General features: G+C 36.6%; 1 pseudogene across 1 annotated transcript; it reads left to right on the top strand.

Moving 5' to 3' along the window:
• The first annotated feature begins 1489 nt into the window (after positions 1-1489).
• On the top strand, positions 1490-6931 carry LOC149141199 (L-gulonolactone oxidase 2-like; annotated as a pseudogene). The gene is made up of 2 exons (XR_016264883.1): positions 1490-2429; positions 5984-6931. The product of XR_016264883.1 is annotated as an L-gulonolactone oxidase 2-like (transcript).
• The last annotated feature ends 14401 nt before the right edge of the window (positions 6932-21332 follow it).

The following is a 21332-nucleotide window of genomic DNA, read 5'->3' on the forward strand; positions in this document are numbered from 1 at the left end:
CAATGCCACATGCATTGAGTAAATAGGTGCATGGCCTTCATCTCCACAAGCCACCACCTCAAACATTGTGATGAGATCTCAATGTCATATGTGAGACACAAATTCATTTATGAAGGAGGGAGGCATTGAGGACATTGAAGGGGGTATATACACTTCTTCATAGCATAATACGCATAATTATTTATCCCAAATATCTAGATAAGAAGGGAGGGGCTTATAACAACATTAGAAGTTTTCATGGGATAAATTTTCACCCCAATGAACCATTGGCTTCACACTGACCTGCTTCACGATGAGAAGCTTGGTTAGCTTGACAGTCTACTTCATTGTTTTGGCTTCATAAGATGTGGAAAAAAGTCTTTTGGGAGAAAGATTAAGGATGCTATTGATTTTGCAGAGAATAAGAGATAGAGGGTTGTTCTTTGGGAGAGAACCCTTACGAAGGTATTAAATGGTGATGAGGGAATCCTCCATAATCACTATTGAAGAAATATCATGATCTTTCACTAATTGAAAATCAAAATAAAACCCATATATTTTTGCAAAAACCGCATACATACATTACATCTTTATATTTCATTGGAATTAAAAAGAAATCCATTCCTTCCTCTGATCCTTATTAAAAATATTTAATATTACACCTATTACAACAAATTGGTATCCATATTATTTAAATGGAAATCACAACTCTATTTCTATTACAAAACTTGTAAAATCCAATTTGGTAAACAACCTAGAAATAAACATAACATTTTTTACATTATTTAGGATTTGAAAAACCTATGCGGGGCGGTCCAAGCCTACAAGGTGGTCCAATGTGAAATAGATCCATTTCACTCACAAATCAGAAATAAATATAAAGTTTTCTATGATTTTGAAACACTTAGGTGTCCCAGTAATACTATGGATATTTTTTTTTATAAAACCCAATTTCGTTGACAACCTAGAAATAAACATAATGTTTTTTACATTATTTAGGATTTGAAAAACCTATGCCTACAGATACCCGGTGGTCCAATGTGATAAATCCATTTCACTCACAAATCAGAAATAAATATAAAGTTTTCAGAAATAAATATAAAGTTTTCTATGATTCTGAAACACTTAAGTGTCCCAATGTTTTTTACATTATTTAGGATTTGGAAAACCTATTCCTACACATACCGGGTGGTCCAATACGGCGGTCGTCCAATGTGACAGATCCATTTCACTCACAAATCATAAATAAATATAAAGTTTTCTATGATTTTGAAACCAAAGTTCTCACGGTTTATTTAATTAATTTTCTGGATAACAATAGTTTACTCTGCTACGCAGCATTCGACGGTTCATACCCAGCCCCACACAGCACTGAATGCAAGTCACGAAAAATCAATCAATCTGTCAGTCTATATATGAGAGAGACACTCACACAGATATGTAGTGTGTATACGCGACAGACTGCGGTATAAACAGATAGTGTTACATGCTGTTGTGAGGTTCAGTATCATGGGAATATTTCGACACGAATACATTATTCTGAGCATGGGATTTTTAATGTTCTCAGTAGATATTAATTTGGCCTGCGTGCCTCCTCCATCCGTGGAATGCGATTCCGACTCCAATTCAGGATGTCAGATTTTCAATTATCAGGGAATCTGGGACGACTTGAGCGTTTGCAAGGCTGGCAGTGCAGTGTTTCCCAAGAAAGAAACAGAGCTCATTCATGCTGTTGCAGATGCAGTTAAGAGGGGAAAAAAGATAAAAGTTGTGAGCAGTTTTGCTCACAGCTTGTCAAAGCTGGTGTGTGTGGATGGTGAAGAAGGGGTGATCACAAGCACCAGGGACTATGATTCCACAATCCAGGTTGATAAGATGGCCATGACGGTTTTTGTGGACGCAGGCGTGATGATGAGAAATGTGATCGATGCAGCTGCAGATGGAGGTTTAGCTTTGCCAGCCATGACATACTGGAGTAAGTGCAGGTGGGGCCATCAGCACTGGAGCTCATGGGAGTGGAGTTATGGGGAGAGGAAGTGCAGTTCATGAGTATGTTGTGGGATTGAGGATTGTTGTCCCTGCTTCTGCTGCACAAGGTTATGCAAAGGTTATAACCATCACAGAAGAAGAAGAGCAGGAAAAATTCAGAGGTGCTGTATTGTCTCTTGGGTTGCTGGGAGCAATTTCGCAAGTGACGTTCAAGTTGCAGCCCATGTTCAAGCGTGCTGTGTCGATTAGTTTGGTGGATGACGATGGGTTTGAGAACGCGATAGAAGATTTTGTGAGAAAGCACGTGTTTGGAGACGCATGGTGGTACCCTGCACATCGCAAGGTGCTTTTCACGGCGGTGGATCGCGTGTCTCCGAGCGTTGGTGGAGACGGTGTGAACAAAATGTCAGTCCTTGGGCAACCCACAACAGTCGCAGAGGCCGAGCAGCTTGGAGATTTTTGTGAGTATTTAGATTTGGTTGAGTTTTTTTGTCATTGCAATTCATTTTTGGAAATCCATGTGTTTCAAAAATTTAATCTCTTTATTTGCATTGAGGTTGGTGAGGAGCGAGGAGCTCACAGTCTAACAAACGACTAAAAGTATTTGTTACTTCTGGGTTGACTAAAAGTATTTGTTATTTCTGGGTTGTCACAGTATAACTTCTTTGGTAACAGTATAAATTTATGAAGAAATTCTTTGTTTTTTTTAAATGGAATTTATTATTTTCCTAGTTTATGGTTCTGTTTGATTGGCAAGTTAGAATTCCCATGGGCTAAGCTAAAAATGAAGTTAGAAACTCTATAATCTTAATGAGTAGGTTAGAAAGGGACAGTTTCTATGACTTGTTATGTGAATATATGATGTAGGATAAATTGAAATTTTGGATAAAGACATCTTCCATGACGTAAAAAAGAAAGATATAAACTCTATAATCTTAATTATCATGTTAGATAGGGACAATTTCCATGACTTCTTAGATGAAGATATGATGCTAAGATAAATTGATATTTTAGATAAAAACATTTTCCTTGACTTACTTCATACCTTATTTTTTTTAATTTTTTATATTTTTTAAATTAATTTTATTTAAAATTTGTGAAAATTTATATTTATTAAAATATATATATATATATTTTTAAATTTATCTCATTTATAATAATTTTAAAAGTTTAGTTAGGGTATACTAAAATGAAAAATGACAATTTTCTATTTAAATATATTTCTAATTTAAAATTTTGTTGCATAGAGAAGGGAAAATTTTACAACATATTGATTATGAGAAAGAACACTATATTAATAATAATTTTTATTATTTAAAATGTAATAACAAATTAAATAATAAATAAAATAAAATTTAAAATTAACTCAATAATTAAAATATTAATAAATATTTAATTAAAATAAAATATTAATGCAGATTTATTTTAATTTAAATTTACAGAAAGTTTAGAAAAGTCAAATCTAAAAAAGTTTGTTTATAAAAGATATTTGATTTTTCTAAATCACTTAAAAACATCTAAATCATCAAAATTACTTGATATCTTACTTGATTTGAACCAAAATTTATCAAATATAAACTTCACTAAAAAGTTAACCTAAAATCACTTAAAAACATCTAAACCATCAAAATTACTTGATATCACCTGAACCAAAACTCACCAAATATAAACTTCACTTAAAAAATAACCCAAATATAATTACCTACATCAAAATTTCACACAATAATACAATTATGTACATAAAAATTAATAACAGATATCATCGTCATAACAGAACATTGATTTTGCATCCTGCTGGTCAGATACATTTTAAGTTTCAACAATTTTCCATAATCTCGGTGCAGACTTTTCGTATACCTAATTCTCTTTTCAGCCCTGTGCACAGGTATTTTTGAATTTTAAGTTTTACGGTTTTAATGAATTAGTTTATTATGATGATTAACAGGTATTGAAGTTAAGTTTTATACTTCAAGTTTTATAGAATTTTAGAAAAGAAATTATTTGGGATTTTTTAAAATATTGTTTTTATATTAAAAAAAAAAAGTAGTTTTTTAGATTATTATAATTATTTTAGCTGAATAAGTTGGAAAATCAAGTATATATTTTGGAAATGAGAATGGATGGGTAAGTGAGGAAGGAACAATCCAAGAGAAAGTGCTTTTTATCTTCAATTTTCTTAGTGTCACACAATTGATAAATTCTTTCTTCCCATAATATTTTAGAGATAGACAAACCAGAAGTTTCACTTTAAAGATCATAAAAAATTCTTTATTCCCATAATATTTTAGAGGTAGACACCAGAAGTTTCATTTTAAAGCTCATAAAAAATAGTTCTTATCTTAGTAATATTCTTATAATAACTTAGCCCAGTATCTTGGTTAGGCTCAGATCAAATACTTTACACTGACCCTGTTCCAGGTTCTTTGCCCAATGCTATAACTCTTAGTCTACAGCTTTCTTCAATGCATTAATAGTGTTTATGGATGGCTAAATTTCACAATTTAACTAACCTAAATTGTATTATTCCAAAAACATCTCCAAAAATAAGGCCATCTTTAAGTCGATTACAGATTCCCAGAATATTTTGAGATTGGATGGACATGAGAACTGTTAAAAAATTGATCCCTAAATATTCAGAGAATCTGCAATTGACTTAAACTCATCCAAAAATAGAAATAAGAATGAATAGCCATGGATAAACATAGCAGTGTGAGTGATAAAACTGGAACATAGCCTGATGCAGTTAACCTGATCAATCTGTCTCACATCTAGAACATATATTTGTGCTACAAAGAAAATAAAATGTAATATTACCCTTTTTCGTTTAGGTATTCCTGGCAGCTTTTCTGTTTTTCGCTTAGGTATTCCCGGCAGCTTTCCTGTTTTTTGCTTAGGTATTCCTGGCAGATTTTCTGTTTTTCGCTTAGTTATTCCCTGCAGCTTTCCTGTTCACATATTCCTTGTATACATTAAAAGTGGTACATGAATTAAAAGATCATTTATGAGACTTTGGGAAACTTCTGTTCATCATCATTGTAATGGAACATGTGCTTTTGTCGTGCGAACAATTATCTGTCGGAGTTAATTTATTAATTGAAAGGTAATCTGCCAGTGTGTGGTAAATGCATCATTAATTACGATAATTACGATATCCTTATATGATTAACTATGATATCCTTAGTGTTGAAGACAGTTTAACAGAGTGGTTTTTCGAGGTGAAGAATTGTTGGGGCGGTTAAAAGTGGTTGGAATTTGGGTAAAAAAATTAAAAATTTTGTAAAATCAGTGTTTGAATCATGTTTTTATGGTGAAAATGGATTCAACACCATTAAAAACTTATAAGACACCTAAAATTATGAATTTTAATATTTGGATTTACAAAAATTCCAACCAAATTTTTTCAAACTATGACCTGAATTTCCATAACTTACTTTCAGGACCAAAAAAACATAACTGTGAGACTAAGGGAGTTACATTTTGCTGGATTGAAATTTTGGCAAAAAATTAGTAAAAAATTTAGAAAATTACAACTATTAAGTTTGAGGATTTTGAGTGAACTATTAAATTTGAAAATTTTGAGTGGCTCAGGGTTTTTGCTGAATCTATTTCATCATTTAAAAAAACTATCAATCTATATTCATCATTTAAAAAAACTATTAACTCCTATGGTCCAATTTAAAATTGCGAAAAAATAGCTAGATTCTTCCTGAAATCAACTAAAAATATATTATTTTTTCCCACCAAATTATGAACTCCGTAGACAACACCGAACTTTAAACCGCTGAATTAACCGACCATTTTCGGAAAGTTGCACAGAAATGTAAAAATTAAAGATTCCGAGTAAAACACCAATAATATGCTACCTTTGTGTGGAATTAACAGTCTGTAAATGTATTGTATGAAATCTGCAAGCAGATATGGATGAGATAAGGATGGCAGTGAGCTTCCCTTTCTTACTTTTTATTATTTCATCTATGGTGTGGAATTTAACAGTCTGTATATGTATATGTTACAGACATAACAATGGACGCAACCCAGGACTCGGAGCAGCTATGCAATCTGACTAAAAGTACCATGCACGCCAGAGCCCCCTCAGGCGCGGGATTCTTGAACGACATTGTGAAAGGCTTCACGGGGTATCCAGTAATAGGATTTAATAACCTTACGCAAACAAACGGAGGATGCCAGGGTTACTCTCACAAACAAGAGGCCGATCCCAATGTATGCACGCCCAACACCATTCTGGATACAAATCATTCAATTTGTTCGTGGGATCGTCGGGTGGTCGGGGTGACAGGCTATGACGTGGAGATCTACGTTCCCCTGCGCAGGATCAGAGAGGCAGTTATTGATGTCAAGAGAATCCGCGATTTGAATCCAGAGGCCTTGTGCGAGATCGAGGTTGTGGAGGCAAACAGTATGCGCACTGTCAAAAAATCAAAAGCATATTTAGGGTGTTCCGAGGATGTAATTACTTTTGAATTCGAGTATTTGAGACCTCGGGACGCTGTAACGCCAAAATGGAATTCGGATGTTTTTGAGGAGATTCAGCAAATGTTGGTGGAGAAGTATGGGGCGACACTCCACTGGGGAAAGTCAGGGGGTACCTGTTTCAGGGAATCCGCAAGAGGGCTTTGAATTTGAGGAAATTCCTGAAAGTGAAGCAGGAAGTGGATGCAGATGGCTTGTTTTCTAACGACTGAACTGATGGATTGCTTGGTATTGATGGAAAAGGAGTTGAAATTTTGAGAGACGGTTGTGCAGTGGGGAAACTGTGTAAATGCAGAGAGGATAAGCACTGTGCGCCCCATAAAGGCTACTTCTGCAGGCCTGGAAGAATATGGAAGCGAGCTCGTGTCTGCAGACAGGACCAGTTACTGCATCACGAACTTTGAATTGATGATCCATTAATAAAACTTATGATTGGTTCTTTCTAATAGTGAAAGCATCACGGCCTTGAGTTGATGGTCCATTGATAAATCATGGATATTCATTTGATTTAATCCATGAAGTTGATTTGTATTATTACACCTCTGCTCATTAATGCTGTACTCTTGGATAAGCTTTCAACATCCTTCCCATTATATTGTTTCAAAATTTCAATGGCAATAGTATCCCAATATTTGGATTGTGGGCTTTTTGGGTTTTTATGGTATAATTAATCGGATGGCGGTTTAGATGAAATATTATTAAGTTGTTTTAAATTTCAATATGAATAGTATTTCAATATTTGGATGGTGGGTGTGCCTCTTATTTATGATGTAATTAATTGGATGGGCGGTTTAGATGAAATATTATTAAGTTGTTTTAAATTTCAATATGAATAGTATTTCAATATTTGGATGGTGGGTGTGGCTCTTATTTATGATGTAATTAATTGGATGGTGGGTTGAATGAGGTTTCATTATATAATTATTTTTTTTCGAAACGATGAACCACACTTGTTGGTTCAAAACGGGTCGACAAAGGTCTTTTTATATGTGATTTATGCGGAAGCTCTTCTTATAACTGTTATGGATCAGAGAAGTCTCAATTCAACAATTATTTTTTTTGTTATTGAAAAAGTTATTGATTTTAAAATTATTACTTTTATATTAATAACATGGCGCCAAAGAGGGTTAGGCTAATAACATGGCGCCAAAGAGGGTTAGGCTTTAGAAACTTTTGCCACCGTTGTCTTCTTTCCTCTTTGTTTTGGTTGGACGACACCATTAAAGTTCTAGTTCTAGTTTGCTATATTCGAATTTTAGTTTTTTACATTTATTATTTTTGTAAAAGGAGTTGATGGGACTAGGGTGTGCGATTTATCGTTTCGTGCTTCTTTTTATGTTGTTGCATTCAATGGGAGTTGAGCTGGCTCGGGTGAAACTACTCTTTTGTCAACTTATTTTTAGTTTTGGGTCTCTTTATTTTTCCGCTTCAGTGGAGCGTTACTAGTGCGAGATGTGGTGGTTTATAAGTCATCTTGTTATGTATGGGTTTTTTCGGGTGAGGACGTTTTATTTTATGGTTCATGTCATCGCTTGGTCGATTTCCTTTGTTTATTTCCTCTATGAGTTACGACCCTAGCATGTCTCTCGAATTTTCTTTGAATGTGTTGCATAGGGCCTATGCCCCAGTTTCTTCTGCGAGGGTTTTAGGATTTCTTAGTTTCCGTTTCATGGTTTTTGGTGGTGACGCTTGGCATTTTAGTTTTTCCTTGGACTTTGTCCTAGAGTTTGATTTCTCTAGGGTTTTTTTGGCAATTTATTAGGGCTATCTAGGTTTTGCCTAGTTTTTAAAAGATGTTTTGTGAATTTTCAGTTTTTGGAGAAATGTTCATTTGGGAGCTTTAAGCTCATCTTTCTTTCCTTTTTACTCATGTGGTTGTAATCCTTTCACTTATTTGCAAAATCTAATTGTCTTATTTTTTCTTAAAAAAATGATATTAATAACATGACAATATCTATATGGCAAGTTGTTTGGGTTTGATAGTATGATTAAATAAATGGAGTTTCTAAGGTTTCCTAATATATTTTTTTTTTATTATATTTTTGTTGTTGGTAAATTGTTTTTATTTTAAAAACAATTTGTTTTTATGTGGGACTTTTTAGAAAGTCTTTCAATTTATTTTACAATTTAATTTATCTAGAATTCAACAAGGATTCATTGAAATGTTTGATAGGTGAACTCTTCATAATCAAAGTTCCTTAGGGTTTTTGTTTAAACAAATATCAAGATTTGGCCACAAATATTTTCATCGGATTCAACGTGCTAGATACTCTAAAAGTCACATTTTAAAACAGTTTCTTTTAAAAATATCATTATTTTATTTCAAATTTTTAATATCAATATTACTATTTTATATTATATTTTTAATATTAATATTTATATAATTTTAATATATGCTTAATATGTAACACCCCAATCATTTCAATTTTATGTATGTAGTTAGTAACCTGAATTATGTTTAAAAGACTTTATAATAGAAAGTGCAATGAAGAGGTCATGGGGAGTGACCCAAGAATGATAATAATAATAAGGAAATTAATTTATATTTTGGGCTTGATAGTTAAAAATCAGTTATGTCTTGATATTCCTTCTCCTTTTCCTAGAGAGGGTAGGAAAAACCCCACTCTGAGTGGAAAGAAAAAAAAGAAAGGAAAACCCCAGAGAGTAAGGGGTTGGATTGGAGAAAGATAGGAAGAAAAGTAGACCCAGTATGGTTCGAGACGTGGGCAGGATCACCTAGTTTGGGTTCTAAAGATGAACAGAAAGTTATTGGAAACCTATTCAAAATTGATTCTGAAAGGTACAGTAATGGGTTGGATTGGGAATCTGGAGACTCAGGTAAAAGATACCTTTAGAGGAAATAAGGATTGTGGCCAAGGAAAGGCTTAGGGGGAAACAAGACGTAATAACATGTTTTGCAGTTGGGAGGAAAGATCGTAATAGAATGTTTTGCAGTTGGGAGGCGAATCTTTCCGAAGAACTAAATATACAGAACTTTAGAAGATAAGTAAATATTATAGTTTCACAGTTTGCTTTTATGTAAATTTTATGAGCTTATTTACTAGCAAAGAATAGAACTTTTTTTTGGTTAAATGATTTTTTCAAAGAGATAAATGTATAAACATGTAAATATAATTGCTGAAAAGAAGAAGCTTATCCCTACATATTACATTAGGAAAATGCAGTTAATATAGACAGAAATAATGGAATACAATGTCATTCTTTTAAAAAAAGAAAAAAAATAGAAGAAGTTTATCTCTACATATTACATTAGGCAAATGCAGTTAATATAGATAGAAAGAATGGAATACAATGTCGTTCTTTTAAAAAAAGAAAAAAATAGTTCTTTCTCCACTGTGTTCCAAGAAAAAGGTAGGTAGTTAGTATGCAAATGAAATCTTAGAGGAAAATGGGAATTTCGTAATATCAATCTAAAAATAACTAAACATGTTATGTAAAGAACAACCATCTATGTCGAAAAGCTGTGGGTCTAGATTAGACTTCACAACACCAAACATGTTATCTATAAGAAGGAGGAAGACTGCATATTATTTATTATTTAAGAAAATAACAATCCTTGGTGGAACTTAAAACAAAGAATAAATGTATCTGATTCAAGCCCAAAATCTCTCCATAGAAAGCCCTTAGGAGTATGTGATTCGAGAACTGTCTAAATTTTGGTAAATATTTAAGCCATTTTAACACAGTAATTACAACATTCAGGATTTGAATTTATATACAAGAAAATCAAAGAACCTCGGAATTAAATATCTCTTCCTGAAACAAAATTACCCAGAGTATATTTCTGAAACAAAATTACCCAGACAATGTGAGAAGTAATATCTTTAAACATCCAGTTCTCAAAACTGTAAATTCCCATACTAGTCTGTGTTTCACCTTGGAAACGGAGCAAGATTGATGAGCCTCATCATTGGGTAATTATATAGGCCTTAATTGGCCTTAGTTCACCTCCTAGCTTAGTCAAACCAACTATTCTCACAACTTATTACATACTTTTAATTATATTTTGCTTATGAGATGAGTTAGAGTTGGATATTTGGCTTTATGGTATAATGTACACATAATGCAGGAATAAAGGATAAAAGAAAGGAAAAGTGCAGGGATAAAGGATAAAAGCAAGGAACTATGGCAAAGACCTTGGTCTAAACTCGAATGGGACAAGGGAGAGTAATTATAGGAGGTAAATCCTCCTCATTTACAACCCCTCCATTCGAATATTCATCCATCAGCTCAGAGTGCAAACAACCATCACTTTTAAGACTAGAAGACAATCGAGCAAGTGAAAAGGACAGAAACTAGTTTTTCTTGAGTTTGAGGTCAATCTTCCCTAATGGGAAGGAAGTCGTTAGAGACTTTAGATGTATAAATAGAGAGGCATAGGACCTCAGTATGATTCAGACTTCTATTGTAAAACTCTACTTTATTTCTTAGCTGTAAGAGACTTGTAACAAGTGTTCTGTAATCCATGGTTTTAATAATGTGAATGAGTTTTGTTTTAAGCCCACTCTGAGTTAACTCAGAGGGCTGAAGCCCTTGGGTTAGGGCTCGACTTGAGTATCCAAAGCTCCTCTTTACTATACATGTATGCTAGCATAGATATCTGGTTCTGTTTATTTGTTTAAGTAGCTTCCTGGTTTTATTTATTTTCTTAAGTAACTTTTTGGTTTACTTGTTCATTTGTTTAAATAGCTTTCTGATTTTTTTCATCTGTGTTGTGCTTCAGTTTACTTTCATTTGTGCCTTATTTTAGTTCACAGGTTAGTTAGGAGAAAAATATCACCATAAGGTTGTGCGTAGGTGTCTCAGCCTCATCTCCTCCCTTTGGGACCATGAATTAAGGAAGAGACCCTTCAACAACCCAAAAAACACATGTTTCTAGTTCTCGCATGAGCTATGGAGTTTTTTGTTTGATGCAGTTACTTGTTCGCCCTCACTGTGTTTTTTTGTTGTTTTCCTTTGAAACCTCCTTCAACACGTTCTTCACGCATCGCTTCCTCGCCATCCGATCCACAACAAACCTTCACAATCACCGTCTGATTCATTATTTTCTCTAACTGTTGCCTCGCGTGAAGTCTTCCACTTAACTTATGCACTTTAAGTCCCCACCGTCAATCTGCCTCACTTGATCTGATAGTTATCGCGTCACGTGCACACCTTAGGTGCTTTAAACCCTCACTGTCGATCTACCTCACCTGATCTGATGGTTGTCGCTTCACCCGATTGCCAACTAGCTTGGCCAATCTCCAGCATTGATCAGCCCCGCTTGATCCAACTGCTATCGTGCAATATCGCGTGGATTATTGCACAACTGTTATCCACCTGAGACCACGCGCGAAAAGTGGTTTTCTCATGCTATGTGTCACGCAGTAAGGCTAATTGCGTGAAATTTCAGAATTCTGTTTACAACCTTGAGGGTGCGCGAGAAACTACTTACTGCCTTAGAAAACCCACTCCATCATTTCCGCACATTTCTTTTGCCCGCGATACGATCTTCGTCATCCATCTTGCAGTTAATCTTGTCCATCCATCTCTTGACTTAATCCGCGCGATACGATCTCTGCCGTTTATATGATTCGTTACTGTGTTTGTCCATCCATTCACTTAATTCTTCGTGATACGATCTCCGTCATTCATCCTGTCCATTAACCCCGTTCATCTGTTTATTTCTTAAAGCCTCGTAATAAGATCTTCATTGTCCGTCTTATGTTCGTTGATCGATCCAATGGTCCCTATTCACTACTGCATCCTTACGTCCTCCTTTCATTGATTTCGACCTCTAATTGCTCTTCCGCTTGAAAACCGATTTAGCTTAAGTTTCTTTGCTTACACCTTAATATATTTTTTATGCTCTTTACCTCTGCAACTTAGGTAGCAGCATTAGGTTAGTGTTTATTTAAAAATTCTGTTAGCATAGCTATTTAGATGGTTAGTTAGGTTATGGTGTAGTTTATCATTACATGATGTTTTCTTTAATACTGCAGTAGAAATAGCTCTCCCTTAGGATAGATTTTCTCTTCTTCCATCAAAGAGTTAAGCTTCTTCTGACCCTATAGAAGTCTGGCTTGGAACCCCTGGGGTCTCTTTCCAGATGAGCAGTGACAACAGGCAGTACCTTCACTTTTAGTTGTACATATAGCACTATCACCTCCAAGTTTGTACGAACCCGAGGTTGATAAGTAAAGCTAGTAGCCCTAGGAGTTGTAGCATTACTATTGCAATACCTAAGCTCATCACTTTTTGGTTTCGTTGCTGGGGAGGTGTCTAAGTAGAAGTAATTGCCGTTTTCTTCTATTTTCTAGTCTCCAACTTTCTTTTCTTCTACTTCTGGTCTTTAATTTTCTTCCATTAGTTTATTTCTACAAAAGTAATCTAGTAGCTTCCTTTCTTTCATTTGTCATTAGCTACTTTCCTATCCATTCTACAAGAACTTTCTAGCTTTAAAGAAAATCTTACAAAAACCAACCCAAAAACATTTCCTTTCATGCCTTGTAGGAATAGGGACAATTTAGGGAAATTCTTGACAAATACCCCCACTGCATCCAGTAATCAACCTTCATTCTTCTTCAGTGACTATGAAGTGGAAGAACCTTTAGGTGAGAAACCTTACATATTTGAAGAACCTACAAGGGAAGAAGAAGAGGAAGAACCCATTCCTACCAAAGCAATGGTTGGAAACCAAAATGACAGGGGAGATAGAGATAGAATTGAGAGTGCCTTCCCCATTAGGGAAACCAATGGGGACACTAAGATGAAGAATATAAACCCCTCTGCTCTACCTAATTTACATGGCCTAACCAAAGAGGACCCTGACACTTTCCTGTTTGAGTTTGTTGCTATATGCCGAACCTATGACTATACAGATGATGAGAAAAAGTTAAAATTGTTTCCATCTACCCTCAAGGATGCAGCATTGCGCTGGTTCATGGATTTACCTGAAGATAAAATCACAACTTGGGCTCAGATGCAACAGAATTTTAACAACAAATATAGGGACTACTGTAGGTCAAAGGATACTAAAGAAGATATTTTCAGGATGACCATAGGCCAGGATGAATCCTTAGAAGACTATGAAGAAATATTCTAGCTCAGTTACAAAAGGGCTAGGTGCACACTTGACCTTGAGTTGCTAAAGTTGGTCCTGCTTAGAGGAGTAAGGGAGGATATTCTGGGTACCTTACATATGATAGCAGGAGGAGATGTCTACCAATTACCCTATGAAGATATTAAGATTGTCTTTAGCAACCATTCTAGGGCAGCCAAGAAAAAGGGTAGGGGTAGTCAACCTATGGCTAGTACATCATCCTCCAACTTATCCATCAAGGATGAAATTGGAAATATGCTAGAAGATTTCAAGAGTGATATGCTGCAAACTCTTGCCTTGCAATTAGACACCATGAACATCAAAAGGAAGAAAGAGGAAGTAGAGAGATCCTTGGCCATCTTTTGTCCTAAATGCACTAGGAGGCATCCTAAGAATGAATGTCCATTGAACTATATTAAGATTTGCTCATTCTGTGAAGAAAACCACTCACTAAGCAGCTTTACTACATCAACCAAAGGAGACCTCTCGAGCCTAGACCATACCAGCAAGGTATGCAAGGGTCATCCCATGCATATTACAACCCCAACCAAACCACAATTATACGTTCTTGGGGACCCCTGTTATGAAACCAGCTCACAAAAAGATAGAAAAGAGAGATCCACGCCTTAGAATTCAGCCTCTTCGAGGGGGCAACCTCCTTTACATTACATAAATGAACAATTCTTGGATGATACAAATGAAAAAACCTCCTTTCTATATATAGGAGTCTAAGGAGTCACAATATAATCCAGCCGACCTAACAATAATAATATAAAGCCACAAAAATAATAATGGAGGGATTCTATGGGGCACAGAAATAACAATATGTGGGTAATAGGGGCATAACAATATAAATAAGGGGTATAACTACAATAGTAATGGGGTAATCACTAGTATTATAGGGACCCAACAACCCCTTGCTCATACTTCTTGGTATACACCCCCTCCTTGGTCCTATGCATCTCAATATCAATCCTAGCTAGCCAGCTAGTCATTTCAACCTTATGTTCAGCCACAACATTAGTGAAATACCCCACCCCAAGGGTGGAGGCCCCAATTCAACAATGTTCCAGCCCTATTGCCTCCACCACCTACCCAACCACAACTCTTGAACTCTACTCCACCTAAGCAACCCCAGATGCATGCCCAACCAAATCCGAACTCAAACAATAGGCAGGCTCCACAAGCATACAGTGGAGAGACATCATACCCAGCTTATGTTGTAGAAATATAGGAGATCAACCTAAGATGTGGGAGAATTCTCCCTGATAACCAACCTCCCTCTCCACATAGGGAGGTTGAGGAAGAGAGAGAGGAAAGAAACCTTAAATTAAATCCACCCTTTCCTGAGAGATTAGTCCAACCACTCCATCCTACCCCAAAAGAAACTGAACTTCTGGGAGAATTGAAAAATATATGTGTAAAGATTCCCCTTCTCCAGGAAATCATCCCATTTACAATGAGTTGATTAAGGAGAAGTGCTTCAAGCATCCAAGAAGAAGAAAAAGGGATGCCCCTACCATTAATGTCATTGGGTCGTTGTCTAACGTAATGTTGGGGTAGGTGATATATTTAAAATATTTGGACCTTGGAAGCCCTATAGTAGATGTGCACATCAATGTCACCATTGTCCCACACACTCTGATTGATCTAGGGGTTGCCATTAATGTAATGATTTAGGACACCATGCTCAAGCTCAACCTCCAAGGGTCATTAAGGAAAACCACAACAATTCTCCAACTTGTAGATCATTCCACTGTCATCCCTGAGGGAATTGTGGAGGATGTGATGGTCTCCATTGAATCCTAGGAGTACCCTGTAGATTTCCTAGTTCTCCAGCCTAAGGCTAAGCTTATTGTTTACCCTCTCATCCTTGGGAGACCATGGTTGGCCACAACTGATGCTTACATTAGATGCAAAGTTGGGAATATGACCATCAAGAATGGGCATATGTCCAAAAAATTAGTCCTATACCCTCCTGCCCAACCTACCCCAAAGCATGATTTACCTTTATGGTTAGAGGATAAGGAAGAAGATGAAGTTTATACTACCCAAATTTATGCTTTGGAAGCAATCATAAGAGGAGGACAACAAGATCAGGATGACTTAATTGAACACCTGCTCCAAAGTCCAACTCCTAGTTCACTACCATTAGAAGAAGAAGTAAGGGAAACCTAGAGATATCATCCAATTGAATTATGCTTGGCCAATTCCAACCCACTTCATGTCAAAACCATAGAATTTGGCCCCGAGAAAACTTTGAACATTAATCCATCTCTTTTGCTTTAGAAGAGGAAACGATATGCAATATGTTGAGAGAAAACCTAGAAGCCTTCACTTGGAGTTATGAGGAAATGAAGGGAGTACATCCCTTAGTGTGTATTCACCACATATACATTAAAGAAGGTTGCAAGCCAGTTAGGCAACCACAAAGGAGGATGAATACAGCTCTTAAAGACATAGTCAAAGAAGAACTGCAAAAACTGCTAGATGCAGGATTCATTTACCCCATCTCAGATAGTGAGTGGGTCTCTCCTTTAGTGTTAGTTCCTAAGAAAAATGGTAAGTGGAGGATTTGTGTTGATTATAGGGAGTTGAACAAAGCCAAAAAGAAGGATCATTTTCCCCTACCCTTCATTGACCAAGTGCTAGATGGCCTGGCAGGGAAGATGTTATTTTCTTTCCTAGATGGATTCAGTGGGTAAAACCAAATCCAAATCTGCCTAGAAGACCAGGATAAGACCACATTCACCTGTCCTTGGGGTACTTTTTCCTATAGGGTCCTTCCTTTTGGCCTATGAAATGCTCCTGCCACTTTCCAGAGAACACTCTTAAGTATTTTTTTCTGAATTAGTACATGATGCAGTGGAAATATATATGGATGACTTTACACCTTATGGTTGTGATTCTCAAGAAGCCCTGACTAGCCTAGGCAAAGTATTACACAAATGCATTGAAATGAGTTTGTCTCTCAGTCCAGAAAAATATGAATTGTTAATGACTGAAGGGACTGTGCTAGGTCATTCAATATCTCAGCGAGGACTGTAGGTGGACCCAAACAAAATAGCAATCATCCAAAGGGTCCCACCTCCACAAAAGCAGAGAGATGTTAGGAGTTTCTTAGGGTTAGCTCGATACTACCGAAGGTTCATAAATGACTTCAGCAAGTTGGCCTCTCCTTTGTTTGGGTTGTTGCCCAAAGATTCTGAGTTTATATGGTCAAAGAGTTGTCAAGAAGCCTTAGACATTCTAAAGGGTAAGTTAACCACTACACCAATCCTTAGAGGCCAAACTGGGCCCTCCCTTTTCATATTCATGTTGATGCCTCACTTAAAGCCATAGGAGCAGCCTTAGGTCATGAAGAGAAGAAATTGCCCTATGCCATCTATTTTATCAGTAAGAACCTGACAAAGGTTGAGCTAAACTATACAGTGACTGAAAAGGAACTCCTGGCTGTTGTGCATTCATTAAACAAATTTAGGCATTACATTATAGGCTATCAAACATCTGTGCATACTGATCATGCTACAATCATTGAATATTTAATGAACAATATAGATGTAAATGCTAGAATTATAAGATGGTTTCTTTTATTACAACAGTTTGATATAACTATTGTTGATAAGCCTGGTAGGGAAAATGTTGTTGCTGACTTTCTATCCAAAATGAATCTACCCGTAGGTGAAGAAGGAATGGTGGATGACCAGTTACCAGATGAGCATTTGTTTTCTATTTTAATTCTCTCCCCATGGTTTGCTGATATAGAAAACTATCTAGTATCGGCATAGTTCCCACCAAAATTTCCCTCCAATGAAAAGAGCAAGATAGTAAAAAAGAGTGCTCCCTTCACCTGGATTGGGGGCAATCTGTTCAAACTTGGCTTAAATCAAATCTTAAGAAGGTGTGTAAGGGAAGAGGAAGTCTTTGACATCCTTTTGACCTATCATGATGGGCCTTGTGGTGGTCACTTTGCAGTAAAGAAGACAATATTTAAAGTGTTACAAGCAGGCTATTATTGGCCTACTCTTCATCAGGATGTGAAAAAGTATATTAGTCAGTGTGATCAGTGCCAGAGGATAGGAAATCCTACTCCAAGAGATGAAATGCCCCTACAACCTCAAGTGACTTTCGAGCCATTTGACAAGTGGGGCATGGACTTCATTGGGCCTATCAACCCTCATTCAAAGCAAAAACAACACATCATTGTGTGCACTGATTATTTGACTAAGTGGGATGAAACCAAGACAGTTAAGGCAACAACAAAAGAGAAGGTGGCTGAATTCCTAAGGGAGAATATATTCTACAAATTTGGGTACCCTAGCTAGAGAGCTAGTCACAGACCAAGGAAGCCAGCTTACCTCCAGCATGATTGAAGAACTACTCAGACATCACAAAATCAAGCATAGGACCTCCACTCTGTATCATCCACAAGCAAATGGCCAAGTGGAGGTGACCAATAGGGCATTCGGGAACATCTTAACCAAGGTAGTGAGCAACAGTAGGAAGGATTGGGCAAAGAGACTAGTTTAGGCCACCTGAGCCTATAATACAACATGGAAGACCACCACTAGATTTACACCCTATGAGCTGGTCTATGGGAAAAAGGCTTTGATGTCTATTAAGTTTGAATATAACACATTGAGGATGGTAGCCCAACTAGATTTGGATCTCAGTCATGCACAACAATAAAGGTTGTTCCATTTGAATGGCTTGGATGAATTCAGAATGCAGACCCTCCTACATACAGAGATAGTTCAACTTCAGAGGAAGATCTGGCATGAAAAAAATGTCGAGAAAGAATTTCAAGAGGGATACTGGGAATTGTTATATGATTCCAGGTATAAAGACTTCAAGGGCAAGATAAGGACAATAAGGCTCAGACCTTATGTGGTGGAAGGATGCCATGACAATGGTTTAGTGCAAATCAGAACTATAGATGAAGAAGCCATTCCATTGATATTTAATGGACACCGATTGAAAATGTACAAGAGGCCTTCATCAAAACAAGAGTTCGTTGACAATATCAATAAGACAGTGATGATGGTGGACCAAGTTCCAGCTCCTCCCTCATCAAGTCACTGAAAGAGGAAAAAAAGAATAAGGATTGATGTGAAAACCTCCATGAGGTGCCTGAGTCCCATATTTGGGTTGAAAACCTCATGAGGTGGCCTAAGGATGAGAAAAATGAAAAGGATAAGAAGATTGTTGGGCAAAAACCTTCCTTGAGGAGCCCAGGGCAAATATCTAGGGTGAAAAGCTCTTTGAGGCAGCCTAGGTGTCTTTATATATATATATATATATATATATATATATATAATAAAAGAAAAAAGACATAATTGTTATTTGCAGGTGGGTGAGAAAGACAATCAAGGAGCAAAGAGAAGATCCAAGGGAACCCTACCTCACATATATTCATCTCCTCCACTCCTTACCATGCATCCCTCCATCAATTCCATTGTTTTTCACTTCATTGCTTCAATTTAGGTGAAGATTTTGTTTTCTATAGAATCATCTCATCCATTACCCTAATCCCTCTGTCCATTCATTACAACATCCTCACAACACTAGCTAGCAACATGATCAAGAAATTCTAAGGGAGACACCAAACATTGCCAAGGATGATCAAGGAGCTCCATAGCAGCAGCAGCAACATCAGATCGAGTAGCTCCATAGCAATAGCAACAACATCAGACCTCCAGTCATATACACCTCCAAAAGCCAGGTAACCATCAGCAGATAGCAGAGGAGGAAGAAGAATGACCATGCAACAAATAGACAACTGAGCACCTCTGATCTTTGACAAATGCAGCATGGCATCAAGACAATAGTTAAGTATCCCACTCACTCACTCGTATGCATCATTTGATCAAAAGTTTTAAAGGTTAAGAGGTAGTTGGTTTATAAGTGAAAAGGTGGAAAAAAGGAAATTATTTAATAAGTCAAAAGTGAATGCAAGAGTCGATAGATACAATATTGTTATGGCAACCATTTGAGAATGCTTGAAGAATTAAGACTTGGGGTAGAAACACCAGTTCACCAAAGATTCAACATACCCTATTTCTTGATGCAATCATTCATAGACTCGAGCAACAAAGTAAAGGAAGGGAATTCCCAACAGTTGGCTCACCATTGGTTGATCAAGAACCTCATTAAGGATGCCCTATAAACCCTTAGCATCCCTATAAAATGGTCAGTTTTCAGACACTTACCAGTAGAAGATGACATCAAAACCCTCACCTATGATGTTAGTCCTTCTGTTAGTGAGGGGGAGGAAAAACAAGAAGAAGAAGATACAAAGCCAGATGGGGATGAGATGGATGAAGAAGAAACTAATATGGGCGAACATTATGAGGCAGAAGAGAAGGAGGATGATGCTGAAACAGAAGAGGAAGAAGGAATTGAGACAGAGGATAAAGAACAACAAAAGGCCATCTAGTGTAGGATTCCAGATAAATCCTATTCTCCTTACCTCAGAGAACAATGGCTGCAACTTTAGATTAAAACACTAGCACAAAGGGGCACCATGCCATTTCAGGACTGCGTGTAGTTTATTGATCTTTGTGATCAAAGTGCACTAGAGGATAGGGCCAAAATGGCTGAGTTTTACTTGCACAACATGGCCCTCGCAGACATGAATATTTGGGATCTTAATGCAAAGCTGGGAGATCTACAATTAATGGCTTTGGCATCATTGATGAACCATGAGAAGTCAAGAGTTACAAATATGAAAAGAATATTGGCCAAAGAGAAAAATGAACCTATTTTCATTAGCGCTGAACAATCAAATCCCATGGCCCTAATAAACACCCATAATCTAATTGCAAATGATCCTCATCTAACACTTAGATATCTTGCTACCCCAGAGCAAGCAATTTCACATTTTGAGGATATGATTAGGCTGTTAAGAGATGATAATATACATGCCTACTAAAGGAGATGGAACACACTGCCACATAGCTTGAAGATCAAAGAATTTCGCTTCCCTCAAAGGTTGAGAGAGGCACTCAACAGGACACCTATGTATAAACAATCAATGCAAAGGTTGAAGGTCAATTAGATAGGCATAAAACTCAGTCCACCACTACTCCTAGGGATGCTAGAAGGGAGAAAAGAAGAAGAGGAAAAGAGGCAGTGGGAAGAAGTAGAAAGTAAAGCATGCTTCTATAAACAAGAAGAAGAGACCACAACAGAAGCATGGGATGTCAGAGAGGCTACCAGAGCCATGAAGGACATGGACATTGACTAAGTTGCTCAAAGGATGAGCAACACTTTCAGTAGGGGGGCAATGATGAGCCTCGTCATTGGGTAATTATATGGGCCTTTAGTTTGCCTCCTAGCTTAGTCAAACCAACTATTCTCACAACTTATTGCATACTTTTAATTATATTTTGTTTATGAGATGAGTTAGAGTTGGATATTTGGATTTACGGTCTAATGTGCATGTAATGCAGGAATAAAGGATAAAAGCAAGGAAAAGTGCAGGCATAAAGGATAAAAGCAAGGAACTATGGAAAATACCTTGGTATAAACTCGAATGGGACAAGAGAGAGTAATTATAGGAGGTAAATCCTCCTCATTTACTGACCCTCCATTAGAATATTCCTCCATCAGCTCAGAGTGTAAATAACCATCAGTTTAAAGACTAGAAGACAACCGAGAAAGTGAAAAGGATAGAAAAAAAAAATTCTTGAGTTGGAGGCCAAGCCTTGTTAATGGGAAGGAAGTTTTTAGAGACTTTAGAGGTATAAATAGATATGCTTAGGACCTCATT

Source organism: Pinus tabuliformis, chromosome X (genome assembly GCF_031772625.1).
Source record: "Pinus tabuliformis cultivar Carrire ecotype Pingquan chromosome X, CPIR1, whole genome shotgun sequence".
Taxonomy (NCBI): Eukaryota; Viridiplantae; Streptophyta; class Pinopsida; order Pinales; family Pinaceae; genus Pinus; species Pinus tabuliformis.